Source organism: Callithrix jacchus, chromosome 16, assembly GCF_049354715.1.
Source record: "Callithrix jacchus isolate 240 chromosome 16, calJac240_pri, whole genome shotgun sequence".
NCBI lineage: Eukaryota > Metazoa > Chordata > Mammalia > Primates > Cebidae > Callithrix > Callithrix jacchus.
This window is the reverse complement of record NC_133517.1, coordinates 27822573-27848962: the sequence shown is the minus strand read 5'-3', so window position 1 is coordinate 27848962 and position 26390 is coordinate 27822573. Positions and strand designations below refer to the sequence as shown.

Sequence of the window (26390 nt, the reverse complement as noted above, 5' to 3'; positions counted from 1 at the left end):
AGGGTCTTGTTCAGTAAATTTTTTCCATTGTCAAAAGTTTAGGCCAGACATGGTGGCTCATGCCTGTCATCCCAGCTACTTGGGAGGCTAAGGCAGGAGAACCGTGTGAACCCAGGAGGCAGAAGTTACAGTGAGCTGAGATTGCACCATTGTACTCCATCCTGGACAGAAAGAGCAAAACTCATCGCAAAAAGAAAAAACAAATTATGTACAGTGTATAATAATTTATTCTTTATGCAAAAAAGATACTATTGATGACTTTGCCACTGTTTTTTAATATTTTATCACTGGATTTCAGTAACCATATACCTATGAATTTTAAAAAGTATTCTGAATATAATTTTTATCATTCTACTCTCCAGGAAACATTTTTTCATTGTGTATACTTTGCATTTTATTTGTACCTCGCTGTCTGTTTTCAGGGTGTCTTCAGCTCTCCATTGTTGTCTGTGTTTTTTTTTTTTGTTGTTGTTGTTTTTTTTTGAGATGGATTTTCGCTCTTGTTACCCAGGCTGGAGTGCAATGGCGCGATCTCGGCTCACCGCAACCTCCGCCTCCTGGGTTCAGGCAATTCTCCTGCCTCACCCTCCTGAGTAGCTGGGATTACAGGCACGTGCCACCATGCCCAGCTAATTTTTTGTATTTTTTAGTAGAGACGGGGTTTCACCATGTTGACCAGGATGGTCTTGATCTCTTGACCTCCTGATCCATCCGCCTCGGCCTCCCAAAGTGCTGGGATTACAGGCTTGAGCCACCGTGCCCGGCTTGCTGTCTGTAATACAGACCATCAGTATGATAACAGGAGACATCCATTATCGACAGTCCTTTCTAAACCCATTTCTGAGGAATGAATGGACATATCCACTTCTGTCTTTTTTACTACTTACTAGTTTCACAATATTTGCCACAATTGTCCTCATGAATTTACTTGTAAGTAGTTTTTTCTTGTATTTTCTGTTTGTTGATCATTTGAAACATTTCATAATAATTATTTTTAACTTTAATGAAGAGGAAGATGAGGAAGGATCTACTACAAAATGTATTTATTGAACACTCATTTGGTGCCTGGGGAGCACCAGGCACATCAAGAGGCTCAGGGCGTGCAAAGATGCCTGCACTTGGCAAATACTGAGAATCTACTAAATGCCAGGAACTGTTACAAGTTCTGTGAAACACTGGGGAAGAAAGCAGACCAATATTCAATCCCAGTGTGATTACAAACTAGTCAGGAAGTTAGGTAATAAATAAATATGGAGCATAATGTCATGTGGATGATAAAAGCTATGAATAATTAAGAAGCAGGAAAAGGCAATAAAGATGAAGGTGTGTGATGCTTTGGAGTTGAAGAGGGGGTCAGAGGTTAGGCAGAGAGTTTTATGGAACATATTGTCTTTATGCTCAAATTTACCATTGACAAGAGATTCAAGTGGGGAAATCTCTCATGCAGAGGGCATCTGTGACATTCAGATGCCACCTTGAACCCAGTCAAAGCCTAGACACTATCAGCAGACATGAGAGTGCCCTTTCACGTGGAATTCTCTAGAGAATCTTCTCAACCCATGAGCATGTTAGCTGATGCAAGCAGAGGTGCGTCCACTGCAGGTCCATGGAGAGCCCTTACTGGCATTTTTGTGCCTGTTTTTCCTTTATACATTTATGCACATGCACATATTCCACACACTTTCCCTGAGTCCAACTATGTACCAGAGACTGTGCTAGGCAGTGTTTCTGGAAAAAACTATGCAGACTCGTAAGTTTTTTGATCCACTTATTTGATACAACTCCAGAGTTTTATTTTGGTGATCTAGAAAAACAAAGGATGGGACTAGGAATAATGGGGAATGACATAGAGCCCACATTCTTCTCTTATAACTGCTTATGTTTTGGGAGAAAATTGTCCAGAAGAGAATTGGGCTTAGCAGTAGTACAGGCTGGCCCCATGCTGAAGATCCACACATCCGGCACCCAGTGTGCATCTCTACCTGGATGTCCTGGAGGAAAATCAAAACCAGCAGAGCCAAGACTAGTGTTATTTTTCCTTCAGAACCTCCACGGCCTCTCAGTAGAATCTCCCAGCCATCTTACTCAGATCATTGGCAGATAGTCTCTATTTCACTCTCCCGCTTTTTTCCTCAGTTCTTTCAATAACTCTTTGGCTTCCACATCTGCTTCCAGTTGGCTTGGACTGTCACGGTTCCTCATCCAAATGGCTGCAGCAGCCTCAAGAGCATCTCTACCTTATCTCACCGCTTTGTCTATTTCTTCCTACAAATGGTCACCATAGTGATGCTCTGATAATGAAAAACTAAATGTATCAGTGGCTATTTTAAATGTTTTTCCATGCCTCTCAAAAGCTTTAATCCAGTCCAAACCCATCAGCATAGCAAGCCAAGGTCCCTGTGACCTGGATTTACCTATATCTTACCCAACTCCCCACCATTCCCTGGATTTACTGAGAAATATACATTCCCTGAGTGTACATTCCACACTTTCCTTCATGCTGCCTAGACTCTGTGTGGGCTCTTCCTTTTGCATGGAAAGCCTCCCACCATGCGTTAATGCTGTGCTTTCAACACTCAGCTCAAGTATCATTTCTTCAGGCCAGACTTCCTTCACCACCACCCCTCTCCAATTACCTTACTCTACTGGGTGGTCTTTCCTTGTGTTACCATAGTTTTGAGCATACAAACAGATAATAATAATGAAACCTACTTCCTAGATGACTGCAAAAATTAAATGAGCTAATACAATGCACTTAAAACAGTACTTGGCACATGATAAGCATTCTATAAATGTTAGTGACCATTAAAAGTTAATAATTGATCTCTTCTATGGCTTATAAGCTCAACTGTCTCCAGAGCCCAGTCAAGTATCTAAAATATGTGAAGCAGCAGGTATGAGATGGTTAGTTTGGGTTTTTTGTTTGTTTTGAGACAGGGTTTAAGTCTGTGACCCAGGCTTGAGTGCAGTGGAGTGATCATGGCTCACTGAAGCCTCCACCTCCCAGTCTCAGCTGATCTTCCCACCTCAGCCTACCTAGTAGCTGAGACTACAGGTGCTTACCACCATGCGCAGCTAATGTTTGTAGAGATAAGGCTTTGCCCTGCTGCCCAGGCTGGTCTGGAAGTCCTGGACTCAAGTGATCCTCCCAGTGCTGAGATCACAGATGTGAGCTTCTGCACATGGCAGAAATCAGAGATGTTTGGTTTTGCTGGAGGCTGCTGTCAATTGGTGAGAACACCTGACTGAAGGATTGCCAATGAAAAACCGAAAAATGATTCTCCTCAGTAAAACCTATTTCCTGGCTATATCCAGTTCTCAGTGCTACTTTGCAAGCCCTAGAATATACTCTCCCACTATTCATTCATTCCGTGACTGTTTTGTACACCTGTTATGTGCCTGCTCTATACAAAGCACCGGGCATACAGTGGTGACCTTGACAGAGCCATTTTCTCATGTAGTCCATTTTCTCATGTAGTTTACTGGACCTTAAGCTCCTCATGAGCAGTCACTGGCTTTTCCTTTGTGGTGCAGCATGTAAGATGCTGGCTCAGCAAAGTCAGAAACTTAGTACCTGAAAAATCAATGAGTAAGTGAAATGAGCTCAATTTCATCAGATTGAGTAGAACTGAGATAACAGCTTCCCTTTACCTAATTCCATCTAGCCATAAATTTCTGGTTTCTCACCAGAGTCTCTCCCACCTCTATGGTATATCTTTTGCTTCTGAACATATGTAAGGTATAAAAAGGATCATTCTCTCACTTTAGTATTCTTTCCATGTTGTCAAATCACCCTTGTCTACCTTAGTTACTAAACTCATGGAGTTCCCTACCATGCTGTGTGGATACATCCAGTTGCATCTGATATCACATCATCCCTGTCGCCTCAAAAAATAACAGATTTTTATCTTAAATGAAATGAATTTCAGATTAATTTGTGTGTCTTAAGTTTTCATAACACTTAAGAGTACTGAACCTTGGAATGCGGCCATCCCTGTTGCAGAGGTATATAGGCCTTGTAGCTTTCTATAAGGTGTGTTACCAAAGTCTTCTGCAGCTCCTGCTACTAGATCATGTATCCACTCTGCCATTTTAGCCACAGAGACCTTGCTATGGTTTGAATTTTTATGTCCTATTCAAAATTTGTACATAGAAACTTAATCACCAAGAAGATGGCAGTAGAAGGTGGGGCCTTTGGGAGTTGATTAGGCCATAAGGAGGGAACCCTCATGAATGGAATTGGTCTCCTTATAAAAGAGGTGTGAGGGAGCTTTGCCCCTCTGTAATGTGGGAATACACAGAAGGTGCACCCTAAGAGGAATGAGCTGTCACCAGAAACCAACTCTGCCAGAGTCTCTAAGCAATAAATTTATGCTATTTAGAAGTCACCCAGCCTAAAATATTTTGTTATAGCAGTCTGAATGGACTAAGATAGACATTACATGCATTTTTTACGTGGGCCTTTGAACTGCAGTGATTAAATTTTGTGTCAAACTTCAGATTGGTTGTCAGTTAGTAACATTGCTGAGGTCTGGAAACATGCATCATTGATAGCTATGCAGGTGAGTACAATGCTTCGCAACATAATAATGTTAAAATATTGTAAGTCAAAAATGGGCATTTTGTAGGAATAAGCTAATGATAAATTTTTACCACTTACACTGTAAAGTCGTGCTGTTTTTACGTGGCTAACTGGGTTCTGTGGCTCACTGCCACTGCCTGGCATCCCAGGAGAGTAGCACATACCACTAGCCCAGAAAAAAAATCAAAGTTTAAAATTTGAAGTACAGATTATACTGAATGTGTATCATTTTCACACCATCATAAAGTCAAAAAAGCATGAGTTGAACCATCCTAAGTTAGGTATTGTCTGCATTACAACTGCTGAAACTTACTAAAATTAATACCATTATCCTTACTTCTTTTTCTGAGAGCAGGTATTTAGAATGGATGTTTTCTTGATCTTGAGGAGTCACATCCTGTGTCTGCATGTTATCTGGTCTAATGAAAGATGATGAAATACCTGCTCTAATCAAAGATGACGAAAAAATGTCCTAGAACAATCATAGCAGAGAAATTGAGAAATTGCCTGAGCGTCTTTTGTTATGTTAACAGGTGGCCAGCCAGGTAGCTAGCAGCTGGATCAGGAGCATCACAGGCATCCTAGCCTGACTGTTCAAAGCAGCTCCTTACATTCGTGCAGGGAATCACAGGGTTCCCACAGCATAAGTTCTATTGAAGTTTTACTTGCATCTATGTGGTTTTGATCTCTTGTGACATCTCTCTAATTTTTATGGAAAACTTAATGTAAAATTTGGTGTCAAAATTTCCTGGCCTAGGACCTTGGCTATTGAATCTTGTGAGGTACTTTCCTGTCATATGACACCAAGTTATTTTCATGCTTTTGACTGGATTGTTTTTAAATTTCAAATTCAAATGGTCATTTTTGATGCTTCAAGGATATCTGGTGACCAGTTGACTATATGCATTCAGAAACTTTGGCCAATTTGAGTGATAGAAAAATCATGTTAAGATATAACTTTCTATTCACCTTTATCGCCTCTTCACTTTTACTTGTCACAATTCTTTCTTCTCTGTTATTCATTCAGCCATACATTAGCATTTATTTATTGAAAAACAATGTATTAATACATAGTGTGTACAAAGTACAGTACAACTTAGCATGAGAGCCTAGAGGAAACAGAGGGATGTGATTGACATCTGACTATTACGTAAACCATGTCTGCTTAGCACACCAGCTAGGCATTCATAAAACTAAATATCAAAGATCAACTTAAAATTATTCATAAATTCTATGCTCTATGACATGGCTATATATTATACAGAGATATAGAGCTGTTGTAACATTGAGGGAACAAAAACAAATGATTATCAGGAAAGGAGGGGCGAGCAAGAGCAAAGAGCCACATCAGACCTGGAGAAAATGGCCAAGGCACTGTCTCAAGGTCCCCTTTCCTGGAAGGATCATCATGTTACTAGGTGGTTAGATTCCTCCAGATGATGGAGCGGTTTATTCAAAACCAGGAAAGAAAAACCTGAGCAAAGGGCAGTAAATGATGAAGTGCTTCAAGCTATTTGTAAGGTATTGGAGCATTATTATTAGCTCTTCCTCAATGAAAATGGTGTCTATGGTGATCTGCTATTATCTTGGTTTAGTGGGGAAAGATCAGAGGCAGGAAGAGCTAATGACAGGCTATTACTGTCACAAAGGTGGTGGTCAGGACTCCAGGTAGGTCATATGGAGAGGGGATGTATGAACTTCATGGCAGGTATGTCAGCAATACCTCAGAACTGCCCTAATAGCTCTTTAAAATAACTTGGGGAATAAATAGAAAGAATAATACAAGCAATAGCACCAAATAAATGTGTTGGGGGAAGCTTGCTCAACTACAGTGTCGGTGGGGTTGAGCTGAAAAGCACAATCCTGTATTGTTTACTCTGCTCCCTGAAAGTAAACAGCACAAATCCTAGTACCCCCATGTTATCTGTGCCTTGTTTTGGATCAAAAACCACATCAACTGGAAAACCAGGAAGCTGTTCTCCTACTTCCCCTGAGCTGTTTCTTAAGCAGCTCTCTGCATCCATTCCAAAACCTATGTCTGAACCTACAGCAGAAGGGGACATGTAGCATGTGTTCAGGGTCGTTTAGTCCTCTCCTAGAATCCTCCGAAAGGAAAGTGAGAGGTCAGCGCAGCTGCTGTGCAGAAGTCAGGAAGTAAGAATCAGTTTTCGTTTTGCTGTACTAATGATTGTCTCTGTGCATGTAAGAATTTCAGATACTCATTAATGATCCTATCAATAAATCCAAAATGCATTTTAGGTGGAACTCTATACCAGCTTAGAAAAGAAGCTGCCAGGCTGTTGGATACACAAAGGGGATCAGAAATCCACCACTGCGTATCCCAGCAAACCCAGATTTGGTGGGACATTATCTGTAAGTACACGTAATGAATAACATCAACAAGCTGACACTGCTTGACGTCCATTCTTTGTGTTATCCCTAAGGGGCCCATTTTATAGACTTAGAGCCTTCTCTGCCTATGAGAAAGAAATCGTTGTGCTTTTTTAAAAAATGAATATGATTAACTCAAGATGTGAAAGGACTGAGAGGAGGGTGAAATTTACCCTCATTTTTCAGGTGGCTCATCCATAGCATCTGTGTTAAAGATGTACTGTCCCTGTGAGAGCAGATGGGTGGGGGACCAACTGTACCCTTTCAGTATCTTTTTTACAATACAGTTATACTTTATTTGTTTTTCCTAGTGTCACTGTTTTCCACATGTCATTTACATGTGTGTGTAGATATGTATGTGTGTATGTAAGGCTGTTTATCATATGCAATAAAGAACACACATTTACACACACACACACAGTATTAATCCATTTTCACACTGTTACAAAGAACTGCCTGAGATGAGACTGGGTACTTTCTAAAGGAAAGAGGTTTAATTGACTGACAGTTCTGCATGGCTGGAGATCTCAGGAAACTTAAAATTATGGCGGAAGGGGAAGCAAGGCAATTTCTCACAGGCGTCAGGAAGGAGAATGAATGCAGGAGGAACTACGAAACAATTATAAAACCATCAGATCTTGTGAGAATTTACTCACTATCATGTAAACTGCCCCTAGGATCCAATTACCTTCACTTGGTCTCTGCCTTTACACATGGGCATTATGGGGATTATAATTCAAAATGAGATTTGGGTGGAGACACAAACCCTAACCATGTCATTCCAGCCTGGGCCCTGTCAAATCTCACGTACCTTTCATATTTCAAAGCCAATCATGCCTTCCCAACATCCCACAAAGTCATAATTTATTCCAGCATTAACTCAAAAGTTTGAGTCCAAAGTCTCATTTGAGACAAGGGAAATCCTTTTGCCTAGGAGCCTGTAAAATCAAAAGCAAGTTAGTTACTTGCAAGATACAATGGGGGTACAGGCATTGGGTAAATGTTCCTGTTTCAAATGAGAGACATTAGCCAAAACAGAGGGGTTACAGGTCCCATGCAAGTCCAGAATCTGGCTGGGCAGTCATTAAACCTTAAAGTGCCATGTGACTCCATGTCTCATATCTAAGTCATGCTGATGTAAGAGGTGGGCTCCCATAGCCTTGGACAACTTCCTTTCTGTGGCTTTGCAGGTTGTAGTCCCCCTCCCTGCTGCTTTCACGGGGGCTGGCATTGAGAGTCCACAGTTTTCCAGGTGAATGGTGCAAGCTGTCAGTGTATCTACCATTCTGGGGTCTGGAAAATGGTAGCCCTCTTCTCACAGCTCCACTAGGCAGTACCCCAGTGGGGACTGTGTGGGGGCTCCCACCCCACACTTCCCTTTCACACTGCCCTAGCAAAGGTTCTCCATGGGACCTCCACCTCTGCAGCACATTTCTAGCTGGACATCCAGGCATTTCCATACACCATCTGAAATCTAGACGAATTTCCCAAACTTCAATTCTTGACTTCTGTGTACTCGCAGGCCCAATACCACATGTAAACCACCAAGGCTTGGGGCTTGCACCCTCTAAAGCAAAGGTTTGAGCTATACCTTGGTCCCTTTTAGGCATGGATGGGTCGCAAGGTACAAAGTCTCAAGACAGCAAGGCCCTGGGCTGGCCCACAAAACCTTATTTTCCTTCTAGGCTTCTGAAGCTATGATGGGAGGCGCTGCCATGAAGACCTCTGACATGCCCTGGAGACATTTTCCCTATTGTTTTGGTGATTAATATTTGGGTCCTAATTACTTATGCAAATTTCTGCAGCTGGCTTGAATTTCTCTTCAGAAAATAGGTTTTTCTTTTCTATGGCATTATTAGGCTACAAATTTTCTAAATTTTTAAAAAATTATCATACTTTAAGTTCTGGAGTACATGTGGTGAACCTGCAGGATTGTTGCATAGATACACACCTGCCATGGTGGTTTGCTGCCTCTATCCCCCCATCATTCGGGCATTTCTTCCAATATTATCCCTCTCTAACCTTCCCACCCCCCGCTGTCTCTCCCCTGGCTCCTCACCCCCCAACAGACCCCAGTGTGTGATGTTCCTCTCCCTGTGTCCATGTGTTCAATACCCACCTATAAGTGAGAACATGTGGTGTTTGGTTTTCTGTTCTTATGTCAGTTTGCTGAGAATGATGGTTCCCAGATTCATCCATGTCCCTACAAAGGACATGAACTCATGTTTTTTATGGCTGCATGGTATTCCATGGTGTGTATGTGCCACATTTTCTTTATCCAGTCTATCATTGATGGGCATTTGGGTTGGTTCCAGGTCTTTGCTATTGTAAACAGTGCTGAATGAACATACGTGTGCATGTTCCTTTACAATAGAATGATTTATAATCCTTTGGGTATATACCCATTAATGGTATTGCTGGATAAAATGGAATTTCTATTTCTAGATCCTTGAGGAATCACCAGACTCAACAATGGTTGAACTAATTTACACTCCCACCAACAGTGTAAAAGCGTTTCTATTTCTCCACATCCTTACCAGCATCTGTTGTCTCCAGATTTTTTAATAGTCACCATTCTGACTGGCGTGAGATGGTATCTCAATGTGGTTTTGATTTGCATTTCTCTAATGACCAGTGATGATGTGCATTTTTTCATGTTTGTTGGCCACATAAATGTCTTCTTTTGAAAATTGTCTGTTCATATCCTTCGACCACTTTTGGATGGGGTTGTTTGTTTTTTTCTTGTAAATCTGCTTTAGTTCTTTGTTGATCTGGATATCAGCCCTTTGTCAGATGGGCAGCTTGCAAAATATTTTCCCATTCTGTTTATTGCCAGTTCATTCTAGTGTTGTTTCTTTTGCTGTGCAGAAGCTCTTAAGTTTAATTAGATCTCATTTGTCTATTCTGATTTTTGTTGCCATTGCTTTTGGTGTTTTAGTCATGAAGTCCTTACCTATGCCTATGTCCTGAATGGTATTGCCTAGGTTTTCTTCTAGAGTTTTTATGGTGTTAGGTCTTATGTTTAAATCTTTGATCCATCTGAAGTTAATTTTTGTGTAAGGTGAAAGAAAGGGGTCCAGTTTCAGCTTTCTGCACATGGCAAGCCGGTTTTTCCCAACACCATTTATGAAACAGGGAATCCTTTTCTCATTGCTTGCTTTAGTCAGGCTCATCAAACACCAGATGGTTGTAGTTGTGTGGTTTTACTTCCAAGGCCTTTGTTCTGTTTCATTGGTCTATATCATTGTTTTGGTACCAGTACCATGCCGTTTTGATTACTGTAGCCTTGTAGTATAGTATGAATCCAGCTTTTATGCTTAGGATTGTCTTGGCTATGTGGGCTCTTTTTTGGTTCCATATGAAGTTTAAGGTGGTTTTTTTCCAGTTCTGTGAAGAAGGTCAATGGTAGATTGATGGGGATAGCATTGAATCTGTATATTACTTTGGGAATTAAGGCCATTTTCATGATACTAATTCTTCCTAACCATAAGCACGAAATGTTTTTCCACCTGTTTGTGACCTGACTTATTTCCATGAGCAATGGTTTGTACCTCTACTTAAAGAGGTCCTTCACATCCTTTGCTGGTTGGATTTCTAGGTATTTTATTCTCTTTGTGGCAATTATGAATGGGAGTTTGCTCATGATTTGGCTGTCTGTTTGTCTGCTATTGGTGGTGTATAGGAATGCTTGTAATTTTTGCATATTGATTTTCTATCCTGAGACTTTGCTAAAGTTGCTTCTCAACTTCAGGATGCTCCCTATCAACCGTAACACTTCATGACGCTGATTTTTGAGCATGTGGAAATGACCAATGAACAGGTTTCTCATTAGGACTTCGTCCACTTTTCTTTCTGAGGTGTTTGCTAAGTTCGTCAATTTCTTTTGTACATCACCGGCATTTCTGGTCGGACCTCGTTTTGTTTTCTAAGTTCTACAATTTGTTCTGTACATCTTGATGCTGATTCCAATGCAGCATTTGCTTCATCCAAATGTTCCTGTAATGATAACTGTTCTTTGCAGATGTTCCTCCTTTTTCTTCCATTCAGCTCTAAGATGTTTTTGCTTTTCTAGCTCAGCAGAATACATAGCTTGTTCCTCTTGTTGGAAACGCTGTAGTACCATCTGCAGGTTGGCCAGTGACACAGCATACTGCGTTACTTGTTCCTGAGGGGCAGAAAGCTGCAGCACACTTTCATCTCTTTGCTTGGAGACTACATTCAGTTGTTCTTGCAATGATGCTACCTGCACACTGGCTTGATGGCTTGCATTTTCCATTGCATTAGAGGATGAAACTAGCTTTTCCTCCAATACTGTGACTTTCTTTCTTAGTTTAGCCTCTCTATCTTCTGCGGCCAAAGCCTCACGGGTATAAGAATCTTCTGATTCTAGAAGATGATTACGCAATCTCTCTAGCTCCTGGTTTGACTGAAATTTGTTGTCATGTAAACGTTGAACCTCATTCTGTCGGGCAGTGTTTTCCATTTGCTTTTGTTTCAGGGACGACATGACTTGGTCTCTCTTCTGTTGAAACACAACTATCTTCTCCTGCATTGATTTAACTGCATTTACAAGCTGATTTAACGCCCCAGTCTTGCCCTGTTCTTTTTCTTTCAATAGCTCTTCAAAAGCAAGAGCCTTCTCCTTCATTGAATAGCATCAAACTCTTTTTCTCCCAGGATCATAGAAAACTTTATGTTAGTCTCTTGTAATGCTTGATAGTCTGTTTCCTTTTCTCTGGATGTTTCTACTATGTTTTCCTTTTCTCCTTTTACTTTGCCAATGTCCATCTCCAGAATTAATATTCTCTCCTTCAGGTTTTTGACTTCCTGCCTCAAAAGTTTGTTTTCATTTCCTTTGTTAGAGAAATTTTCATTGGAAGAAAGTAATTGATCACTTTTGGCTTTAATTAAGATGTCTTTTCCCTGAAATAAGTTTTGCAAAACATCTTGTTTTATTTCTCAACATGTTATTAAGACTTCTAATCTTCCAAATATATTAGAAACTACAGGTAATCACAGCAAAACTTGCAGACAACCAAATTTAGTTCTGGCCTGAGCCAGACCTATATACATATAAAGGGGTTTCAAAACACTACAATTTTCATATTATATCAATTACCCATATAATTTTATTGTAAGATTTCTTTCCCATTCCCTTTTCCAAGCAGTTAAGAACCAGAATCTTGTTAGTTTTAGTGAGGTGATGGGAGAACAGAGAAGACAGGAAGTTGTGGGCTACCCCTTGTCATTCCCAGCTCCAGACCTCCTACAAAAGGAATTCAGCATTTTCACAGGTTCCAAGGAGTAAAAGGAGACAGGATCCTGAGCTGCAAACTGTCAACAAGGAAATCGCTGGGGGAGGCAGCGCCCTCTAGTGGTGTGATTGATACTGAACTGGAACCAGAAAACCTCATTGACTGAGACCTCCATTGTGTGCAGGAAGATCTCTCATCTCTGGAGAACCTGCAGTGATGTTACTTATGATGCTGCTCCTCTTTCTTCTGAGACTTAATGGGCATCTGCAAGTCCAAAGGCAGGTGATGGTACTTATTTAAAGGTTTCAATGTGAATTGCCACAGAACAATATATAGATACACAAATCAGGTGTATAAAGTAGTACAGTAAATAGATACACAAGTCAGGTGTATAAAGTAGTACAGTAGTCCTCCCTTATCCCCAGTTTCATTTTCTGAAGTTTCAGTTATTCACAGTCTACCACGAGCAGAAAATAGGTGAGTACAGTTCACTAATATATTCTAAGAGCGAGCAAGAGACAACAGCCACATAAATTTTATTACAACATAGTTATATAATTGCTCTATTTTATTATCAGTTGTCTTCTCTTTTGCCAAATTTATAAATTAAACTTAATTATAAATATGTATGTTTAGTACAAAAACAAAAACTATCTATGGTTTCAGGCATCCACTGGGGGTCTTGGAATGCATCCCCAACAGAGAAAGGGAGGACTACTATACTTTTATGTGAATCACAAGTAATTAGCAGCTTACATGAGGCATAATCTCCTTTCCAGAACCAAGCCTAAAAAAATATAAGTATTGAGGGAGAAAACTCTCAGAAGATAAAGTTATCAGAGGTAATTTAGGTTGTTTTAAAAATTGATAGAGAAGAGGATGAAGAGAACGGAGATTATGGCTCATGAGCAGAAATGTCCGGGTGTGAGTCAGTACCAGCAAAACGTGAATGGAAAACTCCACCTGCCATTCTAAACTTGTAACAATCTAATTCTGAAGAAATGCCAAACTCAGGTATCTGTTAGAATCTTCCCTTTTCTTTGCCAACCACATGTACAGTAAGGAGAAGACAATACAGCTCTGGCCAACTAGAGACCCCATTTGCATAATAAAGTATGAGAGTGGGGTGGCCAGCTTCTTCACGTGCTACGTAAACTTCACACCTGGTCCAACCAATCTTTCAGCCCTCTGTAAATTAGACACCACCTCCTCAAGCCAGTCTACAAAATCCGGTGCACTTTGCTATGGGCTGAAAGTCTCCCTCAGGTGACCCTCTCTCTCTACAGGAGAGAGAGCTGCTCTCCTTTCCCTTTCTTTTGCCTGTTAAACCTCCACTCCTAGACTCACTTCTTGTGTGTCTGCGTACTCAAGTTTCCTTGGCGTGAGACAATGAACCTCAGGTGTTTACCCCAGACTCCGACATCACTTCAGTATCACTGATCAAAAAAACAACCAGCACTCACTAAGCAGCTACCATAACCTTCAAAGGAGAAGCTTTCAGGCAGCACAAAAAATATGCTTTCAGCTGAACCTTGCATGTAAATGTTCTGAGAGTCTGTTCTAGACAGTGGTTTCAATTCTGCACCAATAATGCTTGTGACCCACAGAATGCCCAGCTGGATTTAGCTTGTCTACACTGAACTTCTTTAAAAAGCTAGAAAAAGGCATACTCCCCATTCTTCTGGTGCCATATGTGTATATTTTGGCTATTTCAGGATATAGGGTAATGGGGAAAAGCGCCCTTTGTTTCATTTTTCATCCCCATTTGACATGTGTGACAATTGTACCAGATAATACCAGAGCAACACAACACAGGGCAGAAACAAGAGAAAAGAGTATTTCCTAAGGTCTTCTTGGGCACTACATAGTTGTTTTATGATATTTTAAATTTTATTCTTAGCTGACCATGCCCAAAGCCAAACTTTGTTACCAGAAACACCTATAAATACTCACTAATCAACGAATGTTACAACAGACAAGGACGGCAGTGGCATGAATGTGTTATGACACAGGGTACATGGGCAGATGTTTATAGAAAACATGTTTATAAATTTTCACTGTTTACATTTCAAAGACCAAGCCAGCCACTTTGTAACTATAGGTTATATCTTCAGCATTGATCACTGACAACTATTTTGAAAAGTCAGACTGTTTGCCTTTCACACGTATGGTGGTGAACAGGGAATTAAATACCTTGCCTCATTCATTTTTCTTAGCAGGGACTCAATTTTATTCAAATTAAAGTTAAAGATGTTAATCCATAACACACCTGCAACTATAAGATATAGGATGGATAGCCTATTTTTTATTATTATGTAATCAGTAATATAATTGCAGCAGAATAAGTACCTATTAGTACACAGAAAAATAATGAAAAGGAACAAAATAGGCAATATAAGAAAAGCTTAAGAAATTAATTAAAAAATCAAAACCTACAAAAACTCAACAACATTAACAAGACTACACAAGTAAAATTAAGCCTATTAATTCTGACAGCCAATCCAAACTTCAGTAAAAACACAATACTCCCCTTTTGGGTTAAGAAATGTAATTGCTAGAGAATAATCTATTAATACTGCAGAAAAATGAACAAATAAAAATAAAAATATAAACAGCAGGAATGGCAAAATAAATGTAACCCAAAGAACGCAAGGGAAAAAATATAAAGTTAGGCAAAATTATTTCTTTACAATGATAAAAATTTCATCCACAAAAAATTCTTGAGTTATTAACATGTTTGCTTTCAATAAGTTATAAAAATATGTTGTCAACTTATAATTAGTAGAAGTGAATCATTGATAGATACATTGTGGAGGAGTCTTACCACACCTGCATTAGCCTAATCCCAGCTCTGCACTCAGGAACTGTGTGACCCACAAGGGTTATTAAAACACTGTTGCCAAGGAACTAGGAGAGAAGAGTCTGCTAGGACAAGGGACCAGCAGAGAACAGCCACTGCTGGAGAAACACAGGTACCCAAGTTAGGTTTCCAGGCCAGAGTAAGGACCAGATGAGGTCAAGAAGATGGATCTACATGAGATAGGAGCATTTCTGAAGGTTTTAAATAGCTGATTATTTGTGCAGTGTTACTTCCTCACCTGATGCAGGTTAACATGGTCTTTCTTTTCCTTCCTTCCTTCCTTCCTTCCTTCCTTCCTTCCTTCCTTCCTTCTTTCTTTCTTTCTTTCTTTCTTTCTTTCTTTCTTTTTCTTTTTTAAATAGAGTCTCACTTTTGTATCCCTAGGCTGAAGTGCAGTGGAATGATCTCGGCTCACTGCAACCTCTGCCTCCCAGGGTCAAGTGATTCTCTTGCCTCAGTCTCCTGAGGAGCTGGTATTACAGGCACCTGCCACCATGCCCAGCTATTTTTTTTTTTTGTATTTATACTAGAGATGGGGTTTCATCATGTTGGTCAGGCTGGTCTCGAACTCCTGACCTCAGGGGATCTGCCCGCATCAGCCTCCCAAAGTGCTGAGATTATAGGCGTGAGACATCACTCCCAGTCAGTTAACACCTTTTTATGTCAGTCCACAGTTTTCCCTTCCAGCTTCTCATATTTATATTTCATTTTGAATAAATATATATGTATATATTATATATACATATATATATTTAAAAAAACTAGTAACTCATGAAAGTTGAGTTGGTGGGTAGAAAGAAAAAACAATAACTAACTCTGAACCAGTAGTGGGCCTTGCTGTCTTCTCCTCGAATCTAGGTTTTAACGTCAAAAATGAAGCTACTTTAGTCCACAAAGTAATCAAGGGTCCTTTAGTCATCTCTGTGTCCTTCATTAATTAACTCACCACCTAGACTTCAGCTGCAGGGACCTGCCCTACTCCAGCTATTTAGTTAAGTCCTGCTCTATGCTCGTCCATAACTTGCTCATAATATGGAGGTTTGTCCCTTATTCCCTCACCCTCTAAACAACATGCTTCTTTAAACAGTTGGTCCTGAGCGTCAGTAGGATGTTTTAGCATTGTCATTTGCTCTGTCAATAAGAGGCCAAATATTTCTTCTTCACTCTTATATGTTCTAATGCCTTCCTATTCAAGGTGTGGTCTGTGGACCAGCAGCAGCCTGGATACCCTCTGAGAGCCTTTTAGAAATACAAGATCCCTGGCCAGGCTGGTGGTTTACACTTGTAATTCCAGCACTTTGTGGGGACCGACGCAGGTAGATCGATTGTGATCAGGAGCTCCAGACCAGCTTGGGCAAGATAGGAAGACCCATCTCTATAAAACATACAAAAATTAGCTAGGTGTGGTGGCACCACACCTCAAGGAAGTTGAGGCTGCAGTGAGCTGTGAGCATGCCGCTGAACCCCAGCCTGAGCAAGAGTGACACCTTGTTTCAAATAAAAAGAAAAAATGTATGTAGGATCTCAGGCCGCACCCTAGGCCCTCTTCCATCCTCATCAGAATTTTCATTTGATTAAGATCTTGGCAGTTCCTGTGCAAGTGAAAGTCTGAAAAGTACTGCCTAGTGATGCTTGACACTAATACTGCCGGAGGCATCATTTAAAACCCAACAAGCAGACTCTAGTGAAATGTGGAAGATGCTGCACACTGTATCTGTCCCCACCACCTCCCAGGTTCACAGTGCACACTTCTTAATAAGGCTCTGAGAAAACCAGCAGTAAATGAGCCAATTCGTTTTTATCTTTTTACTTCACTGTTTTCTAAACTTATATATCCATGGGTCCCTCGGCACATATTAACTGTTAACATCCTTCAGGATTTATTATCTCTGGAACACATTTTGGGAAACGCTGGCATAATGGACTTCATATGATGAAAGGAAGCAAATCACTAATTAGACACCTCTTTGCATTGACATTTCCTCATCTACGCAATGGGGATAAAACAGGACCTATCCATCCATCTTAAAGGGTAGCTTTGAAAAGAAAAGGAAATAGATGTGAAAGTCTTTTGAAAATGCAAGTGTTTGGGACACTTTTATCCATTTATTTATTCACTTAACAAATATTTATAAGTGCCTACTCCATTCCAGACCTGTCCTACATGTGGGGGCTACAGCAGCAAGGAAAGCTCCTACTTTCATGGAGCCAAAAATCAATCTGAGTAAACTAAGGATTAAGATTTTGATCACAAATGTATGCACTGATTCCCATGAGGTAATATATTGCTAAAAGTACCCCATAGTGTTATTTTAATTTCAATTTATTTATTTAACTATCAGGATGCCTTCTCAAAACCATAAGGGAGCAGTAGTACCTACTGGGCAATAATAACATTCAGATTTATACAGAATTTACTAATGATGTCACTTAATCAGTGATGTGCTGGCAAGCTAGCCCCTGATGTATAGTATTTGCCAGTTTCTGTGGTGTAGATATTCTCACTATGGCCAGTTAACATGACGTCACTGGATGTGGGGATGAGGATATTGGCAGCGTTAGAAAAAGGTCACTGTCAATCATTGTGAGCCAGTACAAACCGACTGCAGTACATCACTGCATGGTCCATTCTAAGCATTTCACATAAAGTAAATCATAACTAGCCTATAAGAGAATAACTAATATATTCCCTTTCTAATAGATGAGGAAACTGAAGCTCAATGCCTAGAGCACATGGGTCCCGACATTTCCAAACCAAGCACCTAGTTGATACAGGAGCTAGAAAGACATTATTTAGGCAGATAGGGTAAAAGAGTCCTCTGCAGGGTTTCCCTTTTAGCAAAATGCTGTCCCCAAATCATTTTTTTCTCACAAAAATCAATCTGAAAAATTGAGTTGAAAACACAGATAAGCAAGCTGGAATCTTGCACAGGTGATTCCACACCCTCTCCCACTGCAGCCTCCATGCCTGCACTGACAGCACGCACACACTCACTGTCACATCCCCACTGCTTTGCCAGAAGGCACACAGGCAGAGATCACTTCTCCCCAACTGGTGTGTGTGTGTGTGTGTGCCTGTGTACTGTGCCTGTGTGAGCACACCCTGCTCCCCCTGCCTCCCTGATGAGCAGGCACCTGGCTGCACTGCCACTGCTGGCGTCAACACTCACACAGATGCAAGCAACCCCACCCCGCTCCCCACACTCACACTGCTGCCGCTGTGAATGTGTGAATGAACACTGTTTGCTGGTGGCCTCGCCTCCACCTTGTGCTGCCACTGCCACCACTGTGAACATGCGTATGGAGGCCACTAGCTTCATGCCCGCCACTGTCCAGTCCCCACAGCTGTCTGCCAGCACAAGTGCAAACACGGACTCCGGGAACTTTGCTCCGGCTGCTCCCCCACAACTCCAGCCACTAGCACAAGTGCACAGTGATGACACAGCCCCACTCCCGGGTCCCTGTCCCAGTCAACACCCGTGCATCCTGCTGCACTTCCATGGCCACGAACTCGTGTGCAAATGAGCATGAGTCGTGCTGCCACTGCCCGGATGAAGCACTTTAGCTGGCACCACCCATCAGAGTGTTGTGGCCAGCAGACCAGGAACACCTTACCACCTCAGCTCAGAAGGTTTCTTAAGGGGCCAGAGAACAAAGGCAGGGCCTGGCACCCGTCCTCTAGGGTTAGAGTATACAGTCCAGTAGTCCTGAGCTGAGCCATGGCCCCCTAACTTCTTCCAGAAATGAGGCCAGTTGACTGAATCCACCTTATACCACAATCAAACTCCTGAGGGCATCAAAGAAATACAAGTGAAGAAACCCACCCAAAGGACAGTAACTTCAAAGATTAAAGAGCATCAGCCCACACAGATGAGAAAGAACCAGCACAAGAACTTCGGCAACTCAAAAAGCCACAATGCCTTATTTCCCTCTATCAAGAAAATGGAAAAAAAAAAGGAAAGATTGCTCTTCTAATTTCCGATAAAACAGACTTTAAACCAACAATGATCAAAAAGAAAAAGAAGGACATTACATAATGGTAAAGAGTTCAATTCAACAAGAAGTCCTAACTATCTCAAATATATATGGACTCAGCACAGGAGCACTCAGATTCCTAAAGCAAGGTTTTAGAGATCTATGGAGACTTCAATAACCACCCAATAATAGTGGAAGACTTCAGTACTCCACAGACAGTATTTATTAGGTGGATCATCAAGGCAAAACACTAACAAAGATATTTGGGACCTTAACTCAACACTTGACCAAACAGACCTCCCAGGCATTTACAGAACTCTCCACCCAATGACAGAAGAATATGCATTCATCTCATCTGCACATTGCACATGCTCTAAAATCAACAACACAATCAGCTACAAAACAATCCCCAGCAAATTAACACACACACACACACACACACAACCAACCACACTGTCAGACTATAGCACAATAAAAAATAGGAATCAATACTAAGAAATTTACTCAAAATCAAACAATTTATGGAAATTAAACAACCTTCTCCAGAATGACTTTTGGGTAAACAATAAATTTAAGGCAAAAATCAAGAAATTCTTTGAAACTAATGAAAACAAAACATAGCAGAATCTCTGGGCACAGCTAAAACAGTGTTAAGAGGGAAGTGTATATGCTAAATACCCACATCAAAAAGTTAAAACTATCTCAAATTAAATTAGCAACATAATATCATACCTAGAGAAATTAGAAAAGGAAGAGTAAACCAAATCTAAAGTCAACAGAAGAAAAGAAATAACAAAAATCAGAGCTGGACTGCTGGATATGAAGATGGAGAAATCATACAAAAAAATCAATGAATCCAGGAGTTTGTTTTCTGAAAGAATAAATATGATCCATAGATTGTTAGTAACACTAATAAGGAAGAAAAGAGAGAAGATCCAAATAAACACAATAGGAAATTATAAACAGGACATTACCATCCAGCACACAGATTTATAAAAAATCCCTCAAAGGCTACTATGAACCCCTCTATGCCCACAAACTGGAAAATCTAGAAGAAATGAATAAACTTTTATAAACACATAACCTCCCAAGATTGAACCAGGAATAAACTGAATCCTTCAATAGACCAATAATGAATTCTGAAATTGGATCAATAATGGAAAACGTATGAACCAGAATAATCCAAGGACCAGATAGACTCACAGCTGAATTCTGCCAGATGTATAAAGAGCTGGTATCATTCCTATTAAAACTAATCCAAGTAACTGAGGAGGCGAAACTCTTCCCTAATTCATTCTATGTGGCCAGCATCATCCTGTTACCAAAACCTGGCAGATGCACAAGAAAAAAAGAAAACTTCAGGCCAACATCCTCAGTGAACATAGTTGCAAAAATCTTCAGCAAAATACTAGCAAACCAACTACAGCAGCACATCAAAAAGCTAATTCACCATGATCAAGCAGGCTTTATCTGTGGTATGTAACGTTGGTTCAACATACATAAGACAATAAATATGTTTCACCACATAAACCGAATTGAAAACAAAACCCACATCATCATCTCAATAGAGGCAGAAAATGTTTTCAATAAAATTCAACATTCATTCATATTAAAAATCCTCGACAAACTAGACATTGAAGAAGCATATTTCAAAATAACAAGAACCATCTATGACAAACACACAGTTAACACCATCCTGAATGGACAAAAGCTGGAAGCATCTCCCTTGAGAACATCAACAAGAAAAGGAGGCCCCTCTCACCACTCTTATTCAACATAGTACTGGAAGTCCTAGCTAGAATAATTAGGCAAGAAATAGAAATAAAAGTTACCAAAGTAGGAAGAGAGAAAGTCTAACTATTTCTCTTTGCAGATGGTATATTTCTCCACCTAGAAAATCCTGTAGACTCTGCCCCAGAGCTCCTGGAAGTGATAAAGAACTTCAGCAAAGTTCCAGGGTACAATATCAATGTACAAAACCTAGTAGCATTTCTATAAACCACCAACATCCAAGCAAATAATGCAATCTCATTCACAGCAGTGACAAGAGTAAAATACCTAGGAATACAACTACCCAGGAAGGTGAAGGATCTCTATAATGAGAATTATGAAACACTGCTCAAAGAAGTCAGAGATGACACAGATGAGAAAAACATTCCATGCTCATAGATAGGAATAATCAATATTGTTAAAATGGCCATATTGTCCAAAGAGATTAATAGATTCATGCTATTCCTATCAAATTACCAATCACATTCTTCATAGAATTAGAACAAACTGTTTTAAAATTCACATGAGCGAAGAAAAGAGGAGGAGGAGGAGGAGGAGGAGGAGGGGGAGGAGGAGGAGGAGGAGCAGGAGGAGGAGGAGGAGACTGAATAGCCAAGGCTATCCTAAACAAAAGAACAAACTTAAGGCATTACATTACCTGACTTTATACTACAAGCTACAGTAACCAAAACAGCAATGGCACTGGTATGAAAACAGACACATAGACCAATGGAACAGAATAAAGAGCCCGTAAATAATGCCACACACCTACAACCATCTGATCTTCAAAAAGTCTATGAAAAAAGTAATGAGGAACCGACTCCCTATTCAATAAATGGTGCCGGGATAACTGTGTAGCTACACGCTGAAGACTGAAACTGGACCCCTTTTTTATGTCATGTACAAAAATCAACTCAAGATGGATTTAGTACTTAAATTGAAAATCCAAAACTATAAAATACTTAAAAGATAACCTAGGAAATATTATCTGGATATAGGCCCTGTCAAAGACTTCACAATGAAGACACCAAAATCAGTTGCAACAAAAACAAAAACAGATGAATGGGACCTAATTAAACTAAAGAGCTCCTGTGCAGCAAAAGAAACTATCAATAGAATAAGCAGACAACCTACCGAATGGGAGAAAATACATGCAAACTGTGCATCTGACAAAGGTCCAATGCCCAGAATCTATCAGGAACTTAAACTCACAAGCAAAAAACAAACAACCCCATTGAACAGGGGGCAAAGCACCCAAACAGACACTTTTCAAAAGAAGACGTGACATTTTTTTGCCACATTCTTTTGAAAAGAAGACATGGCATTTTTTTCATATGCTAGTATAGGAAAAAATGCTCAATATCACCAAGAAATAGAGAAATTAAAATCAAAGCCACAGTGAGATACCATCTCACATCAGTGGGAATGGCTATTATTAAAAAGCAAAAAAATAATAGATGCTGGTGAGGTTGCAGAGAAAAGGAAACATTCATAAACTGCTGATGAAATGTAAATTAGTTCAGCATTTATGGAAAGGTGTTTGACAAGTTCTCAAGGAACTTAAAGCAGAATTACCATTAGACCCAGCAATTCCATTATTGGGTATATATCCAAAGAAATATAAATTGTTCTACCACAAAGACACCCGAATATGAATATGAATATGTTCATTGCAGCATTATTCACAAAAGCAAAGATATGAAATGAACCTAAATGCCCACCCAAAGTAGACTGGATAAAGAAAACTGATACATCTATGGAATGCTACACAGCCATATAAAAGAATGAGATTATGTCCTCTGCAGGAGCATGGATGTAGCTGGAGGCCATTATCTTAAGGAATAGATGCAGGAACAGAAAACCAAATACCACATTTTCTTCCTTATCAGTGGGAGCTAAACATTAAGTACTGTACTAGTCCATTCTTGTACTGCAATGAAGAACAACCTGAAACTGCATAATTTATAAGCAAAACGTGTATAATTGGCTCATGGTTCTGCAGGCTAGACAGCTTTCTGCCTCTAGGAAGTCCTCGGGAAACTTACAATCATTGTGACAGGCAAAGGGGAAGCAAGCACATCTTCACATGGCCGCAGGAGGGTGGCAAGAGGTGATACACACTTTCAAACAACCAGATCTCATGGAAACTCTATCATGAGACAGCACTAGGGGTATGGTGCTAAACCATTAGATACCAGTTCTATGATCCAGTCACCTTCTATAAGTCTCTTCTTCCAACATTAGGGATTACAGTTTGGCATGAGATTTGAATGGGGGACACAGAACTAAACCACATAAAGTACACATGGACACACAAAAAAAACAACAGACACTGGGGCTTACTGGAAGGTGGAGGGTAGAAAGAGGGCCAGGATCAAAAAACTACCCATCAGGTACTATGCTGATTACCTGCGTGACAAAATAATCTTTACACCAAACCCCTGAGACATGCAATGTGCCTGTTTAACAAAGCTGCAAATGTACCTGGAACCCAAAATAAAAGTTGAAAAAGTGGTGAGTGGGCAAATCTGAACAAAAATATATTCTCACCTGGGGCAACATGTGAGATGCCAACCATCTGTTTATTTCATGTTCCAGGAAACAGAAAAAATGGGAATAAACTTATTATTTTAATAGAAAAATACAGAAATGTTTTTCTGTTTGTTTTTTTTTTTCTATTAAAAATGTGAGGTCATTTAATGGGTCAAGAAACTGTCATCCATTATAGATTTTCAATGGACTTATCATACTATTGCTTATTCCTAATCAACCCACTGCCTGGAAAATATTTTCCCTTCTAACCCAGATTCATTTCTGCTGGAAAATCACCCCAGCCAGGCACTTAAACTGAAGCTGCTGTTGATGCTTCTGATGCCTCCTCACCCAGAGCTATGATTCTCAAAGTGTGGTCCCTGGACCAGAACTATCAGCCTCATTGAGGCCTTTTTATGAATGCTGATGCTCAGACCCCACCCAGCTCCACAGAACTGGAAACTCTGGAGCTGAGGTTCAGCATCTCTGGTTTTAACAAACCCTCTAGGTGATTTGAATACATCCTAAGCTCTTAAGAAGCACTATCCAAGGGGATAAGAGAGAAACATATCTCAAATATAAGGATCTTAGTACAGTTTTTCTCTTGAATTCTTTGTCTTTGTCACATGCTCTCCCTCCAGGCATACCTACAGACACCTGTAGTAACTGTGTTCCCATCTAGAAATGATTCCGGATTTTGAAACCGGAGTCTATGCATAAGCCAAGTGAATTCCAAGATAATCTCTCCAATTTTCTCCTTGGTCCTGCTTGCAGATGGAATTTTGGGCAGCCAATCTAGTCTTTCCTGTGTTGCTGTTAATCACTTAAAGAAGCATTATGTAGCAAGCGTAGGACTGAATTGCCTTAGCAGCCCCAGCTAGGAAGACAGTAAAACCAGTGAAAATTGTTTTCTCCCCAACATTTTAACAAATAAAGATGCCTCTTTGCTCTGTGGTTGCATCTTCTCCTGAGCAATGACTGCTTGATGAGCTGCAGGGTGAGCCTGTATCTGGTTCTCCCTGTGCTCACTGGAGGCTTGTGCTAAAAAAGCTGGGTCCCTTGCAGTTGGGGCCATTGGAGAACCAAGTTCTTCTCCACTCCTTGCTGAGGCCCCAAACCCTGTAGGTTTAGTAAGTTCTCAGCACCATTTTCTTGAGTCCTCAAAGTACACTCCCTGGTCTACACAAACAGCCATGGCTTGCACAAAGAGTTGTTATAAGTTGAGGTTACCCAGTATGATAAAAACTTCATTATACCTTCCAGCTCCATTCGTGTCCCTGCAAAGGACGTGATTTCTTTCCTTTTTATGACTGCATGGTATTCCATGGTGTATATGGACCACATTTTCTTTATCCAGTCTATCACTGATGGGCATTTGGGTTAATTCCATATATTTGCTATTGTGAATTATCCTCAGCAAACACAGGAACAGAAAACCAAGCAAAGCATGTTCTCACGTATAAGTGGGAGCTGAACAACGAGAACATATGGACACAGGGAGGAGAAAAACACACTTGGATCTGTCTGTTGGGGGTGGGGGCAGGGGGACGAAGAGCATCAGGATAAATAGTTAATGCATCTGGGACTTAAGACCTAGGCTACGGGTTGGTAGGTGCAGCAAACCACCATGGCACAAGTTTACTTATGTAACAAGCCTGCATGTTCTGCACATGTATTCTAGAACTTAAAATAAAATAAAATAACTCACCATAGACCACTGCACAATTTTAAAAGCGCATCTGACCTCATATGACCCTGTAGAAAGTGTGAAGGTCAATTACTGTTTATATACTGAAGTCCAATGAGTCTAAAGCCACAAGACCTCGCTCCCACTAAAAGCCTGTCTTCCCCAAATTCCCTTCCTGTCTTTATATTTGTCAGTGTTCTTTGTTCATGCGCTAAGTATTGAGTTATGGGACAGGTCCTAAAATAAAAACACACACTTTTAGCTCAGATGGAGATCTGAATTGGCTGAGAAATGAAACGTGAAGCATGACGTAAAATATATGATGGGAAAGCTAAGTTGGAGACTAAAGCTTAGTTTGAAGGACAAATGTACAGCTTGTGGAAGCGGGGCTCACAGGCAGTGGCAGAGCTTTGGGGTGCAGAGGGAAATGGTAGGTTTTCCAAAAGGAAGAGGGCAGAGCTGAGCTGAGCAAGCTCCCTTCATCTTTCCTGAAATGTATCTTCCTCAGAGTTGACACTAGTAGTCAAAGAGTCTTCCACCTCCTAGGGACAAACTGAGCAAAGGAAAAGAGGGAGGCTCAGGCCCGGAATTACACCAACTGAGCTCCTTCATGTGAAAAGAAACAGCAGCAGCTGGGTTCGGTGGCTCATAGGTGTAATCCCAACATTATAGGAAGCCAAGGCGGGCAGAAAACCTGAGGTCAGGAGTTTGAGAACAGCCCCACCCACATAGCAAAACCCTGTCTATACCGAGAATAAAAAAATTAGCCAGGCATGGTGGCGGGCACCTGTGGTCCCAGCTACTTGGGAGACTGAGACACAAGAATCGCTTGAACCTGGGAGGCAGAGGTTGCAGTGAGCCAAGATCGCGCCACTGCACCTGGCTTGGGCAACAGAGAAAAAGAAAAAAGAGGGCCGGGCGCGGTGGCTCACGTCTGTAATCCCAGCACTATGGGAAGTCGAGGCGGGTGGATCACAAGGTCAAGAGATTGAGACCATCCTGGCCAACATGGTGAAACCCCATCGCTATGAAAAATACAAAAAGTAGCTGGGCGTGATGGCACTCACCTGTGGTCCCAGCTACTCCGGAGGCTGAGGCGGAAGAATCGCTTGAACCCAGGAGGCGGAGGTTGCAGTGAGCCAAGACTGCGCCACTGCGCTCCAGACTGGTGACAGAGCAAAACTTCACCTAAAAAGAAAGAAAGAAAAGAAAAGAAAGAAAGGAAGGAAGGAAGGAAAGAAGGAAGGAAGGAAGGAAGGAAGGAAGGAAGGAAGGAAGGAAGGAAGGAAGGAAGGAAGGGAGGGAGGGAGGGAGGGAGGGAGGGAGGGAGGGAGGAAG

At 40.8% G+C, this 26390-nt stretch overlaps 1 pseudogene across 1 annotated transcript; it reads right to left on the bottom strand.

The window, feature by feature from the left end:
- Window positions 1–9417: 9417 nt before the first annotated feature.
- On the bottom strand, window positions 9418–14835 carry LOC144579712 (thyroid receptor-interacting protein 11 pseudogene; annotated as a pseudogene). Its single transcript, XR_013527887.1, has one exon. The product of XR_013527887.1 is annotated as a thyroid receptor-interacting protein 11 pseudogene (transcript).
- Between the last annotated feature and the right edge of the window lie 11555 nt (window positions 14836–26390).